We start from the raw sequence: 23,437 nt of genomic DNA, 5'->3' as shown, positions 1-23,437 counted from the left end.
ACTTATTTTTGGCTTAGGTAATTGTGGGAAGCGAGTCCAGCCGCCACCTGGGAAAGAAGATAGAATTCATTTCACAAGAAAGGAGCACGTGGAGTTGGAGAATGATGACACGGCTGGAAGGTGCACACGGGAATCAGCCTTTAAGATTTTCATTGTTTTAGAGATTAGGTTCATTTTTAATTGGAGAAAGTAGGAAGGCACACGGAAGCAGCTGATCCAGCAAAGTGGTGACAAGGAGATTAGATGGGAGTAGTGTAATGTGCACGGTGATTGAGAAATGAAGAATAGATGGGGTGTTGTCACGGTAGTAGGGTCACGGATGGAAGAAAAGAGAATGGTTTTTCTTGTTTGAGAATGAAGAAGTGATTAGATGTGGTAGGGGTACGGTGATAGGTATGAGCAAAGTCTTTTCAATTGCTTTTTGGTAATAGGTGGAGCATATGGATTAAAATATGATAGATGTTGGAAATGCACTGTGATGGAAGAAAGAGCACTTACAATTTTAATTTCTTTTGGTAGATGAATAGGTCACAGTAGAGAAGTTTTATTTTCTTTTATTTCTTTTGCCTTAAAATACTTTATATTATATATTGAAATGATTTTCTTCTTTTTGGTGGTGAATGTGTAGGATAGATGACAATATTGTGCATTTAATGTTTTAGTGTCACCGTTGCATTTTTACAGCTTGAATTGTGTTTGGATATTTATCTCTTGTAGTTTCATTTTAATGCTTTTATTCGGTTGTGTTTAATTTTCATTTTTTTTATTTAGTTCATCCGCATTCACAAACTTTTCACAACCCCCCCTGCGTGTTTGACCTGAGTCTCGAATCACATTTGGTCCTTGAGAGACGACCTAGGAGTCACTTCCTAGTCTATACTGCATTCTTTTATGCACAACTTTTGTGGGAGGTGCGACCCTCTCATCAAAATGGCGCCGTTGCCGGGGAAAAAAAGATGAGAAAAAAAAAATTGTGAATAATGGAGTCAAGAAGAGGATTGAATTAGAGGTCGTGGGTGTGTTTGAATGTGTTTACACTTGTTCCCCATTGCTCCTCTATTTCTTTTGGTTTATAGCTTCTCATCCATATCTATCCTCCCTTGTCCTTGGCCCCGTTTCACCCACAAAAGACCTTTTGATTTGAACATGCATATGTTTTGAGTGTTGATATTAGAGTCTTGCCAAGTCTGTTGTTGTTTGCTTTCTTGAGTGCATTGAGTTGAAATTCTTTACCTTATACACTTGAGAGAAACACTGATAGTGCATCTGTGAGGTTTTGTTACTTTTGATCCACCTCTTGAGCTGATTAATTATTTTACCATGTTTTGAATTGCTTGGACGATTTCATAAGTATCTGGATTCCTTGATTCGGTGTTGGATATTGTCTACATCTTTTCTTTGTCTAGATTCCTTGAGGACCGTGTAAATTCTGTTTGTTTCCTTGCAAGTCTTTGTTTTCGGTATGCTGAGTTTGTGTCACTTCCCTGATGTCCTTTGAACTATTCCTTGATTTGCGTCTTGATTTTGCCCAGGAGTGCAAAAGACTAAGTGTGGTCTATTTTGATGAGTCAATATTTTCTCAATTTCACTTAGCTTATTGTGCTAGATTTAATCAGGGAATTGTGCTTAAATGTCCGGTATTTTTCCGTTTTTGCTAATTGTGCTTAATTTGACCAAAAATTCTAATTTTAATTAATTTGGATTATTTGAGTAAATTATTTACATTATTAATTGCAGAAAAATTCTGGAAATACAATTTGGGACATTTAGAAGGTTGTCACATAATTCAAGACTCTTCATAAAAGAAGTGTGCACAAGGAAAAACGTCCAACAACACCCTTATCTCATTTAAAATGCAAATAGGCCTGAGGGGGTGCAGCTGTAAACTAAGTTGAAGGGTTTTTGGGCTTAGCATGGAGAGTCCGGGAAGCAACTTTGGCAGCACGTCCAACAAGGAGCAGCCTGATAACAGTTGAAAAACTGTTATTTTCATGCTTAAAAGTGATACTAAAAGCAACCTTTAGACTTAGAAACTAGCTTGAAATCATGCATTTTGTTTATATTTTCAGAAATAAGAGAGCTGGACAGGTTTATGCTTGATTTGAGTGTTTTTGTGCAGGTTTTGAGGTGAATTTGGTGAAAGAAGTGAAGAATGAGAGAGAGGACATTAGAAAAGACAAGAAAGAGTGCAAAAAAGAGAAGTCGAAGGCACCGCTCAGCGGCAAACTACCGCTGAGCGGCACTCAAGAGGTGACGTTGGAACCGCTGAGGGGCAAAATGGCCGCTGAGGGGAAGAAAGAAGACGCGTAACCACCGCTGAGCGGTAAATGGCGCTGAGCGGCACTTTTTGGGCTTGGACTTTTATAATCTTTTGTAACTCTAGATTAGTATTTAAGGGCTTGCACGTCCTTTAGTTAGTATCTTTGGCAGAAACGAGGCAAACACTCTCTCTTTCACCCCTTTGAAGGAGGATCTTGGATGCTCAGGCTACCTCTTCACCTTTATTGGGTTTATTCTTTCATACTTTCATTGTTATTCATCTAGGTTCACCATGAATATGGTGAACTAAACCTTGTATGTTTGTTGGGGAATCAATGTAATCTCTTGAAGCTCTCATATATGGATTTGTTGAATACATCTTTGAATTAAGACATATGCTTTCTTTTCATCATTAGTTAGGGTTTTTCCTCTTTGCTCAATGCTTGCATTGTTTAACTCATTCTAATGCATGATTATTGGTTTTGTTGATACGGACACGTACGGGGAAATCTAGATCCGGGGAATTTCTCCCAATATTTTACTGACAACATTATATTGGTTGCCTTAAGCTCCTGCACTCATGAACTAATCATTAGGAATGCTAGGAATTGTATGAACTATTTGATTAGGGAGAAGCCATCTAGAATGGTACATTAGAGAGTGGCATTAACAATGATGATTTGAAAGAGGAATTCCTAAAATATATGAGAGTGGATGAGATGAAATTGACCCCCAACAACATATTCATTCATTTAATCCATTGAAAGTGTTTATCTTATGTCTTTGCCATTGATCAATTCATGCATACATGTTTATTTTCGTCTTGCATATTAAAATTTCAATCATTGTTTTCTTAAGTCTTAGCTAATCAAGAAATCACATAACTAAACTAGGCCGTGAGTCCTTTGGGAAGAACGATACTTGGTCTTACCAAGTTTTATTACTTGAACGATTCGGTCATACTTGCCGATTGTGAAACAAGTTTGTGACATCATATTTTGGTGCTTACAAATTTGTCCATCAAGTTTTTGGCGCCGTTGCCGGGGATTCATGGTTTAACTGGTTAATTTGTGTGATTATTGATTACCTTTGACTTTAATTTTGAATTTCTGTTTTTATTTTTTCTGTTTTTATTAGATTTTATTTTTTTTAGATTTGATTTTATCTTTTAGGTTAGATTTTATTTTATTTTCGAATTTTTATTTTATTTTTCTGTTTTCTGTTTTTCTGTTTTCTGTTTTTTATTTTTAGGTTAGATTTTATTAGATTTTATTTTTATCTTTTAGGTTAGATTAGATTTTTATCTTTTTAGATTAGATTTTATTTTATTCTTATTCTATCTTTTAGGTTAGGTTAGATTTTATTTTATTTTATCTTTTAGATTAGATTTTATTTTTTTTTTAGATTAGGTTTTATTATATTTTATTTGATTCTATCTTCTAAATCTTTTATCTTCTTATATCTTTTCAATCTTTATTTTCTTCTATATCTTTTTGTGCTAACAAATCTTTTCTAGGGTTTTGTTTTCTTGTGCATGCAGAAGGCAATTCGAACTAGAAGTAAGAAAACAACAGAACCACTACTTGAAGGACTAGACGAGAGTAGAAGGAGGAGAAGAATCAGAACGTCCAGAGAACTTTTCCCTTCTCCTGAAACTCTCCTACAATCATCACCACAAGGTTCTGTTCACAGCACAGGGAGTATGGAGAACAATAATAATGCTAGAAGAACTCTTGCAGATTATACTAATCTTGCTGGACCTCAGCACTTCAATAGCATAGCTCGACCTAGAGTCAATGCAGCCAACATGGAGGTCAAACCAGCATTAATTCAACTGGTAAAGAGTAATCAATTTACTGGGTTATCACATGAAAGCCCATATGAGCACCTTACAACATTTAATGAGATCTGCAACACGGTCAAGATCAATGGGGTGCCAGACGAAGCTATCAAACTTAGCTTGTTTCCTTTCTCATTGGGAGGCAATGCTAAGCTTTGGTTGAACTCTTTTCCAGAAGAAAGTTTCACAGAATGGGAAGCAGTGGTTGCAAAGTTTTTGAATAAATACTTCCCACAATCTAAAGTGACTAAGGGAAAGCAAGAGATATCTTCATTCAAGCAGGGCATGGAAGAATCACTTGGACATGCATGGGATAGGTATAAAAGCTTGTTACGTAAAACTCCCACGCATGGCTTTGAAGATCAAGAAGTAGTCCTAACTTTCCTTGGAGGGCTTGGTTCACAAACCAAGATGATGCTGGATGCCTCAGCTGGAGGCAATATCAAATGGAAAACTCCAGAGGAAGCAACTGAAATTATTGAAAATATGGCTACAAGTGATAATGAGCTTCACAATGAAAGAGGCGCCCCTATGCAACAGAAAGGGGTTCTTCAATTACAAACCCATGATGCTCTGCTAGCACAGAATAAGATTCTAACTCAACAGCTGGAAACTCTGACCAAAACTCTTGCTTCACTACCTAAAGAGTTAAAATCTGCTGCACAGGTACAAACCCAGTTGTGCGAACTGTGTGGAGGTGATCACATCAATGGCCAGTGTGCTTTTCCAGTAGAGGCCTTGGAGGATGTTAACTTCATGGCTAATCAGTTTCCATACCGTCAAGGGAATTATAATCAGGGTTGGAAACCACATCCAAGCATTGGCCAAGGACAAACTGGGCAGGCTAATCAGTTTAATAAGCAGCAGCAGCAACCAACTTTGTGGCAACAATTATCTATGCTTAATGACAGATCAACAAAGTTGGAAGAAACTCTTCAGCAATTCATTCAAAAAACTGAATCTTCTCAAAAGAGCACTGAAGCTGCTATAAAGAATCTGGAGATTCAGATGGGTCAGATTACTAAGCAATTGGAAGAAAGACCCAACAGAAACTTTGGGGCTAATACTGAGGTTAACCCCAGAGAAGAGTGCAAAGTGGTCAAGAGTGTAAATGAAGAGATCATTGAGTTGGAAGAAGAAGAAGAAACAGAAGAAAGAAGAGAAATAGAGAGTGAAAATAATTTTCCTTTTCCAATAAATCAGGAGAAACAAATGGATTTCACAGAATTATTTAATATGTTGGATAATGAAGCACCTTGGGAGCAGATTCTACAGAAAATCACAGTTTACACAAAATCTGATGAGAACATCTCTACAAAGAAAAGACGTAGAGATGAGGAAGCAAAGAAGTGTATAGCTGTTAAAAAAGAGCCATTCCCTCCTAAAGCATCTGATCCAGGCAGTTTTTCTATCCCTTGTTCTATAGGGAAGAAAAAGGTAAAGAAAGCTCTCCTTGATTTAGGTTCAAGTGTTAACTTGATGCCTTATTCTTTACTGGAGCAAATTGGCAAGGTTAAAATGAAACCTGCAAAGGTTAGAATAGTAATGGCCGATGGATCTTCAAAGGAGTCAAGTGGAATTGTAGAGGACATTATAGTTTGTGTTGGCAAACTTCAGTTCTTGGCAGACTTTGTGGTGATGAAGATGGAGACCGAGAAGATACCTATCATACTTGGAAGACCGTTTATGAAAACGGCCAGGGCTATCATTGATGTGAATGAAGGTATAGTGGTTCTCCAAGACAGAGAGGAGAGAGTGGTGGTGGATGTGTTCAAAGATGAGATACAAGCAAAGGAGGAAGAAGCCAGTTATAAAGCTGCATTTCGAGATGCACCCATAACGAGAGGTAAAAATAAAAATCTTAAGGTTTCTGATAACCATTGTTTGTATTTTCAGGCACCCAAGGTAGAAGAGATTGGAAAAGGAGAAGAAGTTCCTAGAGACTGGAAAAAATTAAGACTCCAACTTGGCACACCTGTAAGACTCAAGAACAAGTTGTGGGTTATTAAAGGCTTTAAAGAGAAGGAGATGATAGAGATAGAGTCTCCATATTCTAGAGAATCTAAGACAGTCCAAAGGAAGCAGTTGAAAGGTTGGTGGAAGGACTACGTCAACTATAAAGAAGATGGAACGTGAGCTTTAACAGGGTCAAGCTAGTGACGTTAAAGAAGCGCTTGCTGGGAGGCAACCCAGTGGATTTACAAACTTTTGATTTGGTTTTGTAATTTATAATTTGTGAATATTATTCTGGATATTATTTTGTTTGCTCTAGCATCTACTGAAGGATGCTAGGTGGTTAAGTATCTACTGAAGGATACTAAGTTTGTAACACCTACTGATGGGTGTTGGTGAGAAGATTTTGCACCTACTGATGGGTGCTGGTAAGTTTGAAACACCTACTGATGGGTGTTGGTGGATTTTGGGTCAGGCTCGTGACGTTAAACAAGCGCTACCTGGGAGGCAACCCAGTTGATTTATTGTTTTTGTTTGTTTATTTTTAGTTAGGATTTGCATAAGCATTTTTAACATTGAATTGCAGGGAACCTATGAGAGACATGTAGGGAAGGCACGTAGGTCAAGAAAAGAAGGAGGGGAGCACTTCACGAAAGTGACGCTGAGCGGCAATTACCGCTGAGCGGTACTATCGCAGAGGGGCTTAAGTTCCCCTTAGCGGGACCCGAGCCCATTAGGGTATTTTTATACCCCAAGCTGCGTTTTAGGGTTTATTTCCAGACTTTTCTCTGCACAAACACTTCCACACACCTTCTCCTAGGTTTTCCACATCTTTTCACTCTTCCCTCTTAAGAAAATCTCTCTTCTATTCACTTTTTCACTAGTGTGCCATCAAAGTTTGGGGTTGGAAGAGAGCATTCTAGTTTGAAGGCATTCTCATTGCATCTAGTATCTCCACCCAAGTAAGTAAAATGCATTTTGTTCATTCTAGGGTTCTTGAATTTGAATGTGATTGTCAAAGCATGAATATTTAGGGGTTTTGATTTCTATGCATGATTTGATGATATATTTGATGTTTGAACCGATTAAACTGCTTGATTATGAACTGGAAAACTGAAAATTGCATTTGGGTGGAGTTAGGACTGTTTTAAAAAGAGATTTGCAAAAATCTGCAGATCACCGCTGAGCGGCAAACTACCGCTGAGCGGCACTCTGCCAGATTTGTTTTTTCTGGTTTATTGCGTGTTTGAATGTGGCACTGGTGGCGCTGAGGGGAAATTCTGGCCCTCAGCGGTGGTTTAGCTTCGAAAGGAGTTGTGTTCTGAGTTTACTTATGATTAACATCATGTTCTGTGGTTTTGGATTTGTGTTTGAATGCAGGAATGGCATCCTCTTCAGGAAAGAGATTGAAAACCATGGCAACCAAGAGGAAGGAAAAGGAACCAGAGCAGCCCCATAATGGCAGGTTCCTCTCTAGGAAACATGAGAAGCACTTTAGGGTGGTTCAGGACAGGAGACTTCTAATGGAGAGAAAGGTTGGAATGATACCTAACTTTGCTCCTCAATTTGGAGAGCAAGTGTTAGGGAATGACTGGGGAAAGCTAGCCACTTATCCATCACCTGCCAACATAGCTGTGGTGAAAGAATTTTACACCAATGCAAAGAAGATTGGTGATTATCCAGCTGAGAATTATTTGGGCTATGTTAGAGGCCATGCTATCAGGTATGATCCTGACTCCATAAATAACTTTCTGGATACTGTGTGGGCTGGTGAGCAATGCCAGTTTGCTCTTAGCATGGAGGAAGGTGCTGATTATGAGGATGTGGAGAGAGTATTGTGTATACCTGGAGGACACTTCCAAAGGAATAGATCTGGCTCAGTGGTTAACATTAGGAGGACAGATTTGACTCCTCTTGCAAAGTATTGGATGGCGTTTTCTCATGCCAACATTCAGCCATGTTCACATGTGTCAGATATCACTCTCAGCAGGGCACTATTCATCTACTGTGTTATCAGAAACTTGAATGTTAATATTGGGCAGGTGATAGCTGATGAGATTAGTGTGTGTGCTAACACCTCAAACAACAAAGCACCACTGGGACATCCTTCTTTGATCACTCACCTTTGCAAGCTAGCTGGGGTGGACACTTCTGTTCCACCATTTGAGAGGCCAAGAAAAGCTATAGATGAGGCCTATTACAGACAGTACTGTGGAGGTGATGAGGCAGCCCAGCCAGTGCCACCACGCCAGGCTCGTAGAGAGAGAAGGCCAGCACAGAGCAGGACTTCTGCTGATACTCATGAGGCAGAACCATTCCAGATGAGGGACATGTATATGTCTCTTATAGGTGCTCAGTTGCAGTCCATCCACAGAGGGCAGGTGGCCACGGCTGAAATGATAGTGGGGATGTATGATACCCCTCCAGCACACAGGTGGACTATGGATGAATTCCATAATGTGGTAGCTTGGCCAGAAGAACCAGTATATGGAGGAGCTGGAGCAGCTGAAGCTTCAGCCAGAGATATGGAAGAAGATGAAGCAGAGGAGGAGGATGCATTTGATGAAGATGATGATGAAGAGGAAGAGAAAGATACAGAGAGCTCGGACTGATGAGGAGCTGAGATAGCATTTACTGATGAATGCTATCATATGATTATGCTTTTATGGTTTAAGTTTTCTGAACTTATTTGTTTTTGTTTTTAGATTAGGGTTTGATGTACTCTATTGAACACCTGGTTTGTTATGATGGTTTGCTATTAACTGTGATTGTGTGATAAGTAATGCTTGATGATGCTTATTGATTGATTGATGTTGAGATGATGTGCACATTAAAATGCTTATACAGGTGATTCACAAGCTTTGTGAACAAATGCATAATATCATAATTGTGATTGTGAAATTAAGCAGGATGTGCATGTCAAATGTGAATGAGCTTATATGTGAGGTTTTGAGCTCCAGAGTTGTTATTGTTGAATGCTATTACTTTGAAAGCATGAATGACTTTGCCCAGGTTTTCTATGATTGAATCAATTGCTTGTTTTGCATCATATGATCAAAGGCCGTGTTGTTGAAACCCTTTTTATTGGCCAAATTCATAAAGTTAGCCTTCTGAAAGAGAAAACGTTGTGTTCTATCCTTTGAACCCTTAGCCTTAAATATACACTGAACACCCTTGATTGAAAATCTTTACCTTGAGTTAAGTAGAAGATCTTGTGTGGTATTGTTAAATGTTCAAGTTTGGGGTTATTAGGGAAACATGAAAAAGGAAAAAAGCATTGAGCTAACAGCTAAAAAGTAAGAATATGCAAAAGAAAAGAAAAGAAAAAGAAGCAAAGCTCAATGCAAATGCAAAAGCAAAGGCAAAAGAAAGTTGGGAATTGATGAATCATTATTTTCCTCACTTCACTTAGTTTATTGTACTAAAATTAATCAGGGAATTGTGCTTAAATATCCAGTATTTTCCCATTTTTACTGATTGTGCTTAATTTGATCAGAAATTTTTATTTTAATTAATTTGAATTATCTGAGCTTATTATCTTCATTATTAATTGCAAAGAAAAGTTTGGAAATGTGTTGGGACTTCAAAATAAATCGAGTGACCTACGTCCTGGAAGTGTGAATCTACTAAAGCACACGGACACATAATTTTTGCTTGTATTAAATTGAAGAAAAATTGGAAGAGATACATGCTGGAAAGAAGCAATTCACGTCCAACTCCCAAATGCAAGTGTGCTGAATTTGTTGAAGTGAAAATAGCACACGGACCCCACACTTTTGCATGTCCAAAGACTTGCTAGATGAAACATTTTCGGCTGAAAACACTTTGCAAGTACTCACGGTTTTCTTCATTCATCTTGGCATCAAAGAGAAGGGGCCACGTTGGAAGCTCACAATGGGTGGTGTTTTAAAAGGGTGTTAATACATTTTAGAAAATGAATTCCATGTTAGCACCGTGCATTGGTTTTGTTATTTTGGCATATTGAAGGAAATTATAAAGGAGACAACACATGGGCCACCACTTTGTTATTGAATGGATGACTTGGCAAAACAAAACTCATGGTCACGTTGTTGGAATGATGCATAGAAGACCACACATAACGGAGTGAGATAATGGAGGGGACCACGTTGTGAAGAAAGAAAGCTTATGGTTCTTTTAATTTTGGAGTGGTGTACAAGGGTATGCACTTCCACGGTACCAAACCAAAGGTGAAGAGTAAAAAGAGCTTGGTCACGGCCCACATGCTACGTCCAAATTGATTGAAGAAAGTGGAATATTGAGTATATTTTTCTTGGACAAACACATCGTAGGCACGTTGCAAAGGTCTTCTTGGAAAAGTGGCTCATGACCTACACAAATTCAGCAAAGGAGTGATGGACCGTTTCGAAACAAACGTGTAAACGGAGGAGAGTTGATTCATTATCTTGGAATGGAGAATTGTGTCCACGGAATTGAAGAAGAAGACCATCCAGCCACATCTGGGAGCTGCACATGGTTTTTAGTTTTAAACGGAAGCCACCTCCTTGATGAAGAAGCTCACGGTCTTCACATCCTGTAGGTTGGAACAGCCACCTTGACCGAAGCAAGTGAAAGAGAAGCAAACACACCATGCAGCAGAGAAAGATGATCTACATTCCAGAAGCTTGGAGTGTAGGCACCTAGGTTGGTTGAAAGGAATTTGGCAACATCTGTAGGGGAAGCAAAGTCCACGGTCACTACAAAAAAATTGAGGGCCCACAACCTCCTTTCTTTGGCACGACTAGGAGCAAATTGGTGGGAGAAATTCCCCAAAACAGGAGCTGCCAATTGAGGACAAACCGAGAAGCAGACAAGCTCCCTGAAATGAAGAAGGAAATCCGGAGACTTTGTCGAGAGAAGTGGTTATAAATGGCAGCAGCATCAGAGAAGCAAAAAATTAGATTTTAGGAGTAGTTAGTACCACTCACGGCTTGGAAGAGGCTTCTGCCTCTTCCTTCTTCTTTTTTTCCTTTAAGCTCTCTTAGTTTCCATTTTCAATAGTGCAAAGAGCAAAATGTAGTGTTTTATTTCGGAAGTGTATCAGTGTTTTGAAACAGTTTGTTAATTTTATTTTCACGGCATTTTATTTCAAGTTTTGTGTCTTTGCTAAATTTGATTTCCAAGTTCTTTTATTTTTACCGGCTCTTTTATTTTATTGTTTAATGTTTTCTGCACCGTTAAAATTCTGTCAATGTGTTTTACTGTTCCGCATTTTTATTTTATGATGAATTTTACATTTTACCATCTTTTACTGTTAAGTTTTTATTGTCTTTAAAATTTATTTCAGTGTTTTTGATTTTGTTTTATTTCCAGTTTTAATTTACTTTAATTTTCCGCACAAAAATATTCACAAACCCCCCCCCTTCGTGTAAAAAATTTGAGACTGAACCGACACAAATTGGTCCTTGAGAGACGACCTAGGAGTCACTTCCTAGAATATACTGCACATTCTTAATTGCAACAACTTTTGTGGAGCCGCGACAGCTCTATCAAAAATGGCGCCGTTGCCGGGGACCAAAGACGGTTTGGTTTTAGATTCTTGTTGTGTAAATTTTTTGTTTTGTTAATATGTGTATTTTGTGTGTTTTGTGTTTTGTATTTTTGTAGGCGACAACGACACCTTCAGCAAATTTTGGCGCCGTTGTCACTTCAGTTCCAGGTTTTTTTTTGTTTTAGATTTTTGGTGTAAATTTTCGATTATGTTGTGTTAATATATGTTTTATCTTTTATATTTTATTGTGTTGTGTTCTGTATTTAGTTGTAACTTAAAAAAAAAAAAAAATTGTTTTGTCTTGTTTGTGCCTATAACATGTTTAATTATTTTGTGTTTTATCTTGTATTGTGATGTGATGTTCTATTTTCTGTATGTGTGTCGTATGTATTTTGTTTGTTAATTAAAAAAATTTTTAAAAAAATTTATGTGTTGTGTGTTCCTGTAGCATGTATAAATGTGTTGTGTTTTATCTGTTTCGTAATTTAGTTTTTAGTTTTTACTTTTTATTTTTCCATGTCTACCAATTGTAGTTATATGAATAGTGCTTATTCTGCAAGTGCCTATAATCATGATTCTCCTTCTGCTTGGTACACTGATTGTAATTCTGCTGAATTCTATGATGAGAATTATGTGGATCATCCTCAAATTCCTGAGAGCGCTCCTCGTGAGCGGGTCCCACCTACAAAGGATGATATTCATTGCGTTCTAAGCGCTGGACTGATATATCTGCTCCCTAAGTTTCATGGTTTTGCCGGAGAATGCCCACATAGACATTTGGAGGAGTTCCACATGGTGTGCTCTTCAATGAAGCCTCCAGATGTCCCTCTTGATCACATTTTCTTGAGCGCATTTCCGCATTCATTACAAGGAGCAGCTAAGGATTGGCAAGACTCTCTTCCTTTAGGATCCGTTACCAATTGGGGATATCTTGAGCATCAGTTTCTGAGCAAATTCTCCCCTGAGCAGTATGGATACATCAATGATCCTGAGTGGAATGATCTTAACAACGAATGGTACGATACCTCACAAGATCATTATCTAGAACCCCCATTCCAGAGTACTTTTATGCCTCCACCAGTTCAGCAATACGAGAATCAGCAGTTTGATGCTCCTGTCCAAATAACTCATCAGCCTTCTACTTCTAAACCTACATTAAAGGAGTTACTGGAGCAAATGACCAAGCAGAGAATTCAGTTCGAGCAAGAGTGCATGAAGATCCAGCAAGAAACTCAAGCTGTCATGCAGAGTCTGAATGATCAAATAGGGCAGATGGCCATCAACATAGGAGATGAGGACCAGAGTCACGTGCTCACTGCACCACCTACTTTCACATCATCCTATGTTCCCACTCTTGCACTTGAGGAGACAGATGAACATCTTGAGGACAAGGCAGGAATAAGCAGTACTTCTGAGACAGGTAGACCACCTTCATCTTCCCACACTCTAGCAATCTTCAAGGAAGAGGAGGTAAGCATACCTCAATTTGATTATATTGATGATTATGTTGTTGAGAGGTATGCTGATAATTATATTGTTGCTGAGTCTGATTTTAATTTTCCCTCTATGCATGATGAGAACCAATTTTTGCTATCACATCCAAATGTTTATTCTCCATGCATTGAACATGAATCTGAGTCTGTGATTGATGTTGCTTGTGATTTTGAAATTGATTCATGTTCTGAGGATGTATTTGAGGTTCAAAATGATAATTTGGGTGTTATACCCCTGCATGAATTTTCTGTGGAACCATATTGCACTAACCCTATTGCAGGAGGTACAAATGAATTTGACCAACATGCACCCACAATAGAAGACAAAGGTGCCAACACTCACCAAAGTTTCAACAGCAATAGGCACCTGCTGAACTTGCTCATCAACAATAACTGCTCAGATCCAGCTGTGGAAAACATTTCCCTGCTTGATCAGATTTGGAGGATGAAGCAGTTCGTCCTCAAAACTTCCTGGCTGGATTCTGAAGATGAAGATCTATCCCTGATGATCCAAAATTGGCAGCTTCCACCATAACCTACGGGAGTTTGCATTTTCTTTCTCTCCCTTTTTCCTACTTTTATTGCATTTGTCCATAATATGTTTACTATTTTGATTGTTGATGTATGCTTAGAACACATTGAGGACAATGTGTAGTTTAAGTGTGGTCTATTGGGAGAGGCTCTGATTTTTCTTTGTTTTGTGTGTTAAATTTTTTGTTTTTGAGTGTTAAATTTTTTCTGTTTTAAGTTGTTTTTAGTTGTTTTGTGTGCAATAAATTTTACATTTTTCTTGATTTTTGGATTTTGTCTAAGTTGTAGATTTTTCCTTCACTTGATTAATACTTATAGTTTGAAATCCTTGCTTTTCTCTGCTTGGAAAGATGATTATAATGTTTAAGAGGTTGAATTGATTATAACAGGAATACCCTGTGAGATTTGAGCCACTTTATTTTCTTTCTCGTGTAATATGTATCTTGATTGCTTGCACATATGCCTTGGCTTGATTCTTTTTGATATACATTATTTATATGCATGTTTAGAAATGATAAAGGCATTTTATTTCTTGAGCCTTGTTAGCCAAATAAGCCTACCCTGTTATTATCCTTTGATAACCCCTTTGAGCCTATACTGTATTCATTTCTTTGATTTGAAGCTCATACACTGGCCCTAAGTGAAAAACCATGATTACCTTAACCTTAGGGAAGTCTGGAGCTATAGAAGTGTTTTGTGAATAAGTGTGGTCTCCTTGGGGATTCTGATGAATTGGCTAGTTGGTTCCTCATCTTGTTCTGAAAATATGAATTATATCCTGTTGCATGATAAAGAGAAAAAAGAAAAGAGACAGGATGAAAAAAAAATGATGTGAAAAAGAGAAAAATGAAAAATAATTTTGTGAATAATGGAGTCGAGAAGAGGATTGAATTAGAGGTTTGGGTGAGATTTCACTGTGTTTACACTTTTTCCCAGTGCTCCTCTATTTCTTCTGAGCTATAGCTACTTATCCAAAATTATCCTCCCCTGTCCTTGGCCCCATTACAACCCAGAAAAGACCTTTTGATCTGAACATGCATATGTTTTAAGTGTTGATATTAGAAGCTTGCCAAGTCTACTTGTGTTTGCTTTCTTGAATGCATCGAGTTGAAAATTCTTTACCCTAGACACTTGAGAGAAACACTGTGAGTGCATCTGTGAGGTTTTGTTATTTTTGAATCACCTCTTGAGCTGATTAATCATTTTGCTATGTTTTGAATTGTTTGGATGATTTCTGTAAGTATCTACTTAATTTGATTTTGTGTTGGATATTGTCTATACCTTTTCTCTGTCCAGACTTCTTGAGAACTCTGTAAATTCTTTTTATTTTTCTTGCGAGTTTTTATTTTTCTGTCTGCTGAATTTTGTGTCACCGACCTGAAAGTCCTTAGAACTATTCCTGATTTGTGTCTTGATTTTGCCCAGGAGTGCAAAAGACTAAGTGTGGTCTATTTTGATGAATCATTATTTTCCTCACTTCACTTAGTTTATTGTACTAAAATTAATCAGGGAATTGTGCTTAAATATCCAGTATTTTCCCATTTTTACTGATTGTGCTTAATTTGATCAGAAATTTTTATTTTAATTAATTTGAATTATCTGAGCTTATTATCTTCATTATTAATTGCAAAGAAAAGTTTGGAAATGTGTTGGGACTTCAAAATAAATCGAGTGACCTACGTCCTGGAAGTGTGAATCTACTAAAGCACACGGACACATAATTTTTGCTTGTATTAAATTGAAGAAAAATTGGAAGAGATACATGCTGGAAAGAAGCAATTCACGTCCAACTCCCAAATGCAAGTGTGCTGAATTTGTTGAAGTGAAAATAGCACACGGACCCCACACTTTTGCATGTCCAAAGACTTGCTAGATGAAACATTTTCGGCTGAAAACACTTTGCAAGTACTCACGGTTTTCTTCATTCATCTTGGCATCAAAGAGAAGGGGCCACGTTGGAAGCTCACAATGGGTGGTGTTTTAAAAGGGTGTTAATACATTTTAGAAAATGAATTCCATGTTAGCACCGTGCATTGGTTTTGTTATTTTGGCATATTGAAGGAAATTATAAAGGAGACAACACATGGGCCACCACTTTGTTATTGAATGGATGACTTGGCAAAACAAAACTCATGGTCACGTTGTTGGAATGATGCATAGAAGACCACACATAACGGAGTGAGATAATGGAGGGGACCACGTTGTGAAGAAAGAAAGCTTATGGTTCTTTTAATTTTGGAGTGGTGTACAAGGGTATGCACTTCCACGGTACCAAACCAAAGGTGAAGAGTAAAAAGAGCTTGGTCACGGCCCACATGCTACGTCCAAATTGATTGAAGAAAGTGGAATATTGAGTATATTTTTCTTGGACAAACACATCGTAGGCACGTTGCAAAGGTCTTCTTGGAAAAGTGGCTCATGACCTACACAAATTCAGCAAAGGAGTGATGGACCGTTTCGAAACAAACGTGTAAACGGAGGAGAGTTGATTCATTATCTTGGAATGGAGAATTGTGTCCACGGAATTGAAGAAGAAGACCATCCAGCCACATCTGGGAGCTGCACATGGTTTTTAGTTTTAAACGGAAGCCACCTCCTTGATGAAGAAGCTCACGGTCTTCACATCCTGTAGGTTGGAACAGCCACCTTGACCGAAGCAAGTGAAAGAGAAGCAAACACACCATGCAGCAGAGAAAGATTATCTACATTCCAGAAGCTTGGAGTGTAGGCACCTAGGTTGGTTGAAAGGAATTTGGCAACATCTGTAGGGGAAGCAAAGTCCACGGTCACTACAAAAAATTGAGGGCCCACAACCTCTTTTCTTTGGCACGACTAGGAGCAAATTGGTGGGAGAAATTCCCCAAAACAGGAGCTGCCAATTGAGGACAAACCGAGAAGCAGACAAGCTCCCTGAAATGAAGAAGGAAATCCGGAGACTTTGTCGAGAGAAGTGGTTATAAATGGCAGCAGCATCAGAGAAGCAAAAAATTAGATTTTAGGAGTAGTTAGTACCACTCACGGCTTGGAAGAGGCTTCTGCCTCTTCCTTCTTCTTTTTTTCCTTTAAGCTCTCTTAGTTTCCATTTTCAATAGTGCAAAGAGCAAAATGTAGTGTTTTATTTCGGAAGTGTATCAGTGTTTTGAAACAGTTTGTTAATTTTATTTTCACGGCATTTTATTTCAAGTTTTGTGTCTTTGCTAAATTTGATTTCCAAGTTCTTTTATTTTTACCGGCTCTTTTATTTTATTGTTTAATGTTTTCTGCACCGTTAAAATTCTGTCAATGTGTTTTACTGTTCCGCATTTTTATTTTATGATGAATTTTACATTTTACCATCTTTTACTGTTAAGTTTTTATTGTCTTTAAAATTTATTTCAGTGTTTTTGATTTTGTTTTATTTCCAGTTTTAATTTACTTTAATTTTCCGCACAAAAATATTCACAAACCCCCCCCCTTCGTGTAAAAAATCTGAGACTGAACCGACACAAATTGGTCCTTGAGAGACGACCTAGGAGTCACTTCCTAGAATATACTGCACATTCTTAATTGCAACAACTTTTGTGGAGCCGCGACAGCTCTATCAGGAATGAATAAGAAGATTGTGTTGTTATGATTCTCTTAACTCAAGGATTTTGTGATCCAGAAAAACCAATTTTCTTGTTAGCCCAGCCACATTATAAGCCATTGAAAAGTCCTTGTGATGATGCATGCTTGTGAATGTATTTGATTGTGGTTAAATGAAAGGCAAAGTTGATTCATGTGACATTGTGATAGTGGAGTGAATGAGTGAAACACTTTACCTCTTATACACTTGTGTGTTGAGTGAAACACTTTACCTAGTGAGGAAAGATTCCATAAGCACATTAACATCCATGCTTAATTGATTGATCATTCATGAAAAATAGCATTTGTTGGAACTTAAATGACTTTGTGAACACTAAAGCATGTGCACATCTTGAATTAACTCTTGGTCATAAGTTTGAGTGAAGTTATTACTTATCTTGATAAGAGGATTTTGAATGAGTGAACCATCATATGAATTGGTTGGAGATGGAGTTACATTTTGTTTGCTTGAGGACAAGCAAAGTTCTAAGTTTGGGGTTGTGATAACAGTTGAAAAACTGTTATTTTCATGCTTAAAAGTGATACTAAAAGCAACCTTTAGACTTAGAAACTAGCTTGAAATCATGCATTTTGTTTATATTTTCAGAAATAAGAGAGCTGGACAGGTTTATGCTTGATTTGAGTGTTTTTGTGCAGGTTTTGAGGTGAATTTGGTGAAAGAAGTGAAGAATGAGAGAGAGGACATTAGAAAAGACAAGAAAGAGTGCAAAAAGGAGAAGTCGAAGGCACCGCTCAGCGGCAAACTACCGCTGAGCGGCACTCAAGAGGTGACGTTGGAACCGCTGAGGGGCAAAATGGCCGCTGAGGGGAAGAAAGAAGACGCGTAACCACCGCTGAGCGGTAAATGGCGCTGAGCGGCACTTTTTGGGCTTGGACTTTTATAATCTTTTGTAACTCTAGATTAGTATTTAAGGGCTTGGACGTCCTTTAGTTAGTATCTTTGGCAGAAACGAGGCAAACACTCTCTCTTTCACCCCTTTGAAGGAGGATCTTGGATGCTCAGGCTACCTCTTCACCTTTATTGGGTTTATTCTTTCATACTTTCATTGTTATTCATCTAGGTTCACCATGAATATGGTGAACTAAACCTTGTATGTTTGTTGGGGAATCAATGTAATCTCTTGAAGCTCTCATATATGGATTTGTTGAATACATCTTTGAATTAAGACATATGCTTTCTTTTCATCATTAGTTAGGGTTTTTCCTCTTTGCTCAATGCTTGCATTGTTTAACTCATTCTAATGCATGATTATTGGTTTTGTTGATACGGACACGTACGGGGAAATCTAGATCCGGGGAATTTCTCCCAATATTTTACTGACAACATTATATTGGTTGCCTTAAGCTCCTGCACTCATGAACTAATCATTAGGAATGCTAGGAATTGTATGAACTATTTGATTAGGGAGAAGCCATCTAGAATGGTACATTAGAGAGTGGCATTAACAATGATGATTTGAAAGAGGAATTCCTAAAATATATGAGAGTGGATGAGATGAAATTGACCCCCAACAACATATTCATTCATTTAATCCATTGAAAGTGTTTATCTTATGTCTTTGCCATTGATCAATTCATGCATACATGTTTATTTTCGTCTTGCATATTAAAATTTCAATCATTGTTTTCTTAAGTCTTAGCTAATCAAGAAATCACATAACTAAACTAGGCCGTGAGTCCTTTGGGAAGAACGATACTTGGTCTTACCAAGTTTTATTACTTGAACGATTCGGTCATACTTGCCGATTGTGAAACAAGTTTGTGACATCATATTTTGGTGCTTACAAATTTGTCCATCACAGCCCACGTGGATGGGGTGTAGATAGCAACACTTAGAAGCATTGCACGGAGTGAAGTGAAGCTTGGATGCACACGGCGCACGCTCATTTCAGCACACTCCACGCATGCGGCCCACACATGAAGATTCGCGTTCCACCATCAGCACACGTATACGGCCCACAAGAAAATAAGAAGATGCTGTCCAGTGTTGGAAGGGAGGTGCACACGGTATTTGCTTGGTCTGGTCCAGCAAGGCTACGGAGAGAAGGATCTAACAATTCACGCGGAGCTTCATTTTCTACCAACTTCTCACGGTCTAGCTTGGAAGCAAAGTCCAGCAGCCTCCACGTCCAACATTTGCGCGTCCAGGAAGTGGCAAAAGGAAGAAGCCTTCACGCTCACCCACGCAGCTTCCATCCAGCACAACAAGGAAGAGGCCCACGTGAGAGGAGTGTCCAGCAACACTTCACTCCACGTACATGGTCACAGCCCATGATCAAGCAGCCACGTTGAGGAGACGTCCAGGGGCAAACTCGGAGGTCCAGCAGGTTTTAATTCACGGAAGAGAAAGAAAGAGGAAGGAGAAATAGGGTCCAGCCGCTACTCTCTAGGAGGTTTTTGAGAGTGATGTAAGGTAGAGAAAGAAAAAAAAACGAGGAAGGAGGAGAGAGAGCTGGAGAAAGAAAGCAGCATGGAGGGTTATGGGTAGCAGCAGGAACGCTGGAACTAGCCGCCACCTTCTTGGGGGTCATTCATCTTTCAATTTGAAGCTCCAGCCACCAACCTTATGTTGGTGTGCACGGTGACGTGTTGGGAGATAGAGCTCCAAAATTGCAATCTTAATCTAGACGCACGGAGATTGAGAAGGAAGTGGTGATGCGGTGATTTTCATTCCAGCAGCACAGACTTTATTTTGTTTTTAATCATGGTTTTTGTTTCCAGGAAGAAAGAGGAGTTGGCACATCAGGAGGGAGTAGCCTCAAAAGGGTTTTCTTTTATTGTATTGATGTTGGATGAGAATGAATATTATATTCCATGAAATTCCAAAAGCATTGAATGGGCCACTGGTTGAAGTTATTTGCTATGAATCATTATTCACGTTTTTTTTTCATGTTCATCATTAACCTTGCATAATTCTAATCCATTCCTATTCATGTCTCCTTTTCTTTATACTTTTCACGTGATGGAGGTGTCTTGAGAGAAGACCAACACTTCATTTATTAGGCTTTTCATTTATTAGTTTTAGGAATCATTTTATTTATTAGCTTTAGGATGCATTTTATTTTCTTTCCTTGAGAAATGCACACACGGGTGATTGAAGCCTTAAAAAGAGACGCTAATTATTTTTGCTTTTAGTAAAAAAATGCTTATTTATTACTTGGGAGGTGTTGTTACGTCTTGGTGGAGGAAAAACATAGTTATACATTCAATTTGAGTGATTTACTTTGGAGGAAGGACATGACTGCCATGATCAGCCTTTTTATGAGAGTGATGAGTCAATATTTTATTCACTTCACTTAGTTTATTGTGCTAGAATTAATCGGGGAATTGTGCTTAATTGTCCAGTATTTTCCCATTTTTACTAATTGTGCTTAATTTGACCAAAAATTCTAATTTTAATTAATTTGGATTATTTGAGCAAATTATTTGCATTATTAATTTCAGGGAAAATGTTGGAAATACAATTTGGAATATTTGGAGTTCAAAAGAAAATGTCACATCAATTTTATTTTAAGCTAAGATGAGAGAGAGGTGTGGATTTCATTTTTTTTTTGCTATGCACACATATAGGGACTTCATTTATTGGAAAAGAAGAGCGGGCCCATGGACAAATTAAAATTGGTCCAGCACTTGGTGGCAGCATAATCCCGTCCAACAGAAGAAAGAAGGTAGTCCAGCAATTTGTTGCCATCATGACCTGCACACGCTGAATTATGTCTTGAAAAAATGCACACAGCTAAATCACTTGGGCTGAATGAAAATATGCGGACCACACACAGCTGAAACACAGCGGCCCACATGAGAAGCAGCCACATTCATTCATTTTCCAGCAGCACACTGTGGCCCATGAGGATTTGTGACATCCAGCAATTGGAGCAGCCATGCGTCCAAGTCCAGCAGGGGTGTGTCAGCAGGAAGAAAGCCTCCACGGTCCAGCAAGCTTTGAGGAAGCCGCTACGTCCAGCTGCCACACACGCACTGCTGCCAAGTCCATAAAATCCAGCAGCTTTGGAGTGCACGGGAGGCAGCAACATTCCACGGCCCAACAGAGAAGAGAGGCACACAGCTGAAAGGAGAAAAGGGGTCTAGTTCATTAAAGCACGTGGACAACAAAAGTAGCAGCATGGGTGGCAAAGAGAAGAAACATCCAGCAGCTCCAGCAATTTGAATTGGGTTTGGCTTCCAGCACATTCAACCATGTGAAGAGGTGGCATCCAGCAGCTTGAGAGGTCCAGGAGGTGCAAAGAGAAATTAAAAAGCAACCAGAGGTAGCAGGAGAGAAGGAAATGACCGAGAGAAAGGAGAGACGTTACGGAAAAGAGGAGAAGAAGGAGGAAGAATTGATTTTGGCTTGAAAAAGCTGAGCTGCCACCGAGAGGAGAGTGGATCTGGAGAAAGAAAGCAAGCATGGAGGTTCCAGTAGCCACCTTGGGGGAGATTTATTTTTGGTGTAGGGAATGAACACGGAGGGAGAAAATTGATTACAGCCAAAATGTAGGTCCAGATGCTTGGAGAAAGTGATGTCTCAGCCTATTTATTTTATTTGATTCCACGTAACCTTGCTTTTGGTAGGTACAGGGTCTTTTCATTCAACCTTTAGAGAATGTGCACATGGTTAAAGCTCAATACAATGTGCTGGAAAAATCAGAGAGCTCCAATAGATTCTTCAATTTGTCTTTAACTCTTGGACCGATAATTGTTTTCTTTTATTCTCTATATTGAAATGCTTTTAGGGTAAAATGTTTACTAAATTACATCATTCTACTGTTCAAGCACGTTTTTATTATTGTTTCCGCTGGTGATGTGCCCATCTAGATGACTAGAACGTACAATTTCTTTGTTAGCTGAAGGTCCCAATTTAATAGTTTTAGATGAGTTGCTTTATTTAACTGTTACGTTCAATCGGTGCTTTCAAGTTAACACAAGTTCGGTTTTTAATTTGTTTAAAAGTAGCTTGCTTTTAATTATTTAATTTTCTTTGGATTGAATACATGGATGTGTCACGGCTAAGGAGGTAGTTCTTTATAAGCATTTGCAATGTTTAATTTCTTTTGGTAGATGAATGGGTCATAAGTTTTATTTTCTTTCATTTTATTTTTTTTTTTAAATTTTACTTCAACGCTTTTAATTTTTACCGCAACCAAAAAAAAAAACAATCTTTCAAAATCCCCCCCACAATGTGTTTGATCTGAGACTGAACCACATTTGGTCCTTGAGAGACGACCTAGGAGTCACTTCCTAGTCTATATTGCATTCTTTTATGCACAACTTTTGTGGGAGGTGCGACCCTCTCATCAAAATGGCGCCGCTGCCAACGGTTCGGTCTTAGGTTTTTGTTGTGTTTGTGTGTGTTGTGTTTTGTCTTGTGTTGTGATGTGATGTGATGTGATGTTCTGTTTTGTGTGTGTGTGTTGCATGTATAAATGTGTGGTGTTTTATTTTCGTGATTTTTAGTATTCTTCTTTTTCCATGTCTACCTATTTTGATTTCGTGAACACTGCTTGTTTTGCTAGTGCCTCTGATTATGATTCTCCTTCTGCATGTTACTCTGATTGTAATTCATATTCTGCTGATTTTTATGCTGAGAACAATGTGGCTCATCCTCAAATTTCTGAGAGCTCTCTTTGGGAGCCGGTTCCACCTAATGAGGATGGTGATCATTTAGTTCTCACCACTGGACTGATGAATTTGTTGCCCAAGTTTTATGGTCTTGCAGGTGAATGCCCACATGAACATTTGGATAGGTTTTATCGAATTTGCTCTTTAATGAAACTTCCAAATGTCTCGGACGATCTAGTTTTCTTAAGAGCATTCCCGCACTCATTAGAAAGAGCACCAAAAGATTGGAAAGACTCTCTTCCTCCAGGATCCATTACCAGATGGGAAGATCTTGAGCATAAATTTCTGAGTAAATTCTCCCATGTGCAAGATGGATACGACAACGGTCTTGGATGGAATGACCCTACCTTGGGATGGTACAATGCTCCACAACATCAATATCAAGAACCACCATTCCAGAGTACCTTCGTGCCTCCACCAGTCCAGCAATATCAGAGTCAGCAATATGATGCTTCTGCCGAAACAGCTCCTCAGCCTTCTACTTCTGAGCCTACATTGCAGGAGTTGTTGGAGCAGATGACCATGCAGAACCTTCAGTTTAGGCAAGAGAACATGCAGTTCCAGCAAGAAATAGGAGCTGCCATTCAGAGTATGACTGATCAGATAGGG

The sequence above is a fragment of the Vigna umbellata genome, chromosome 9 (assembly GCF_029865625.1).
Source record: "Vigna umbellata cultivar VRB3 chromosome 9, Vumbellata_1.0, whole genome shotgun sequence".
Classification (NCBI taxonomy): domain Eukaryota; kingdom Viridiplantae; phylum Streptophyta; class Magnoliopsida; order Fabales; family Fabaceae; genus Vigna; species Vigna umbellata.
Note: the sequence above shows the minus strand (reverse complement) of the source record.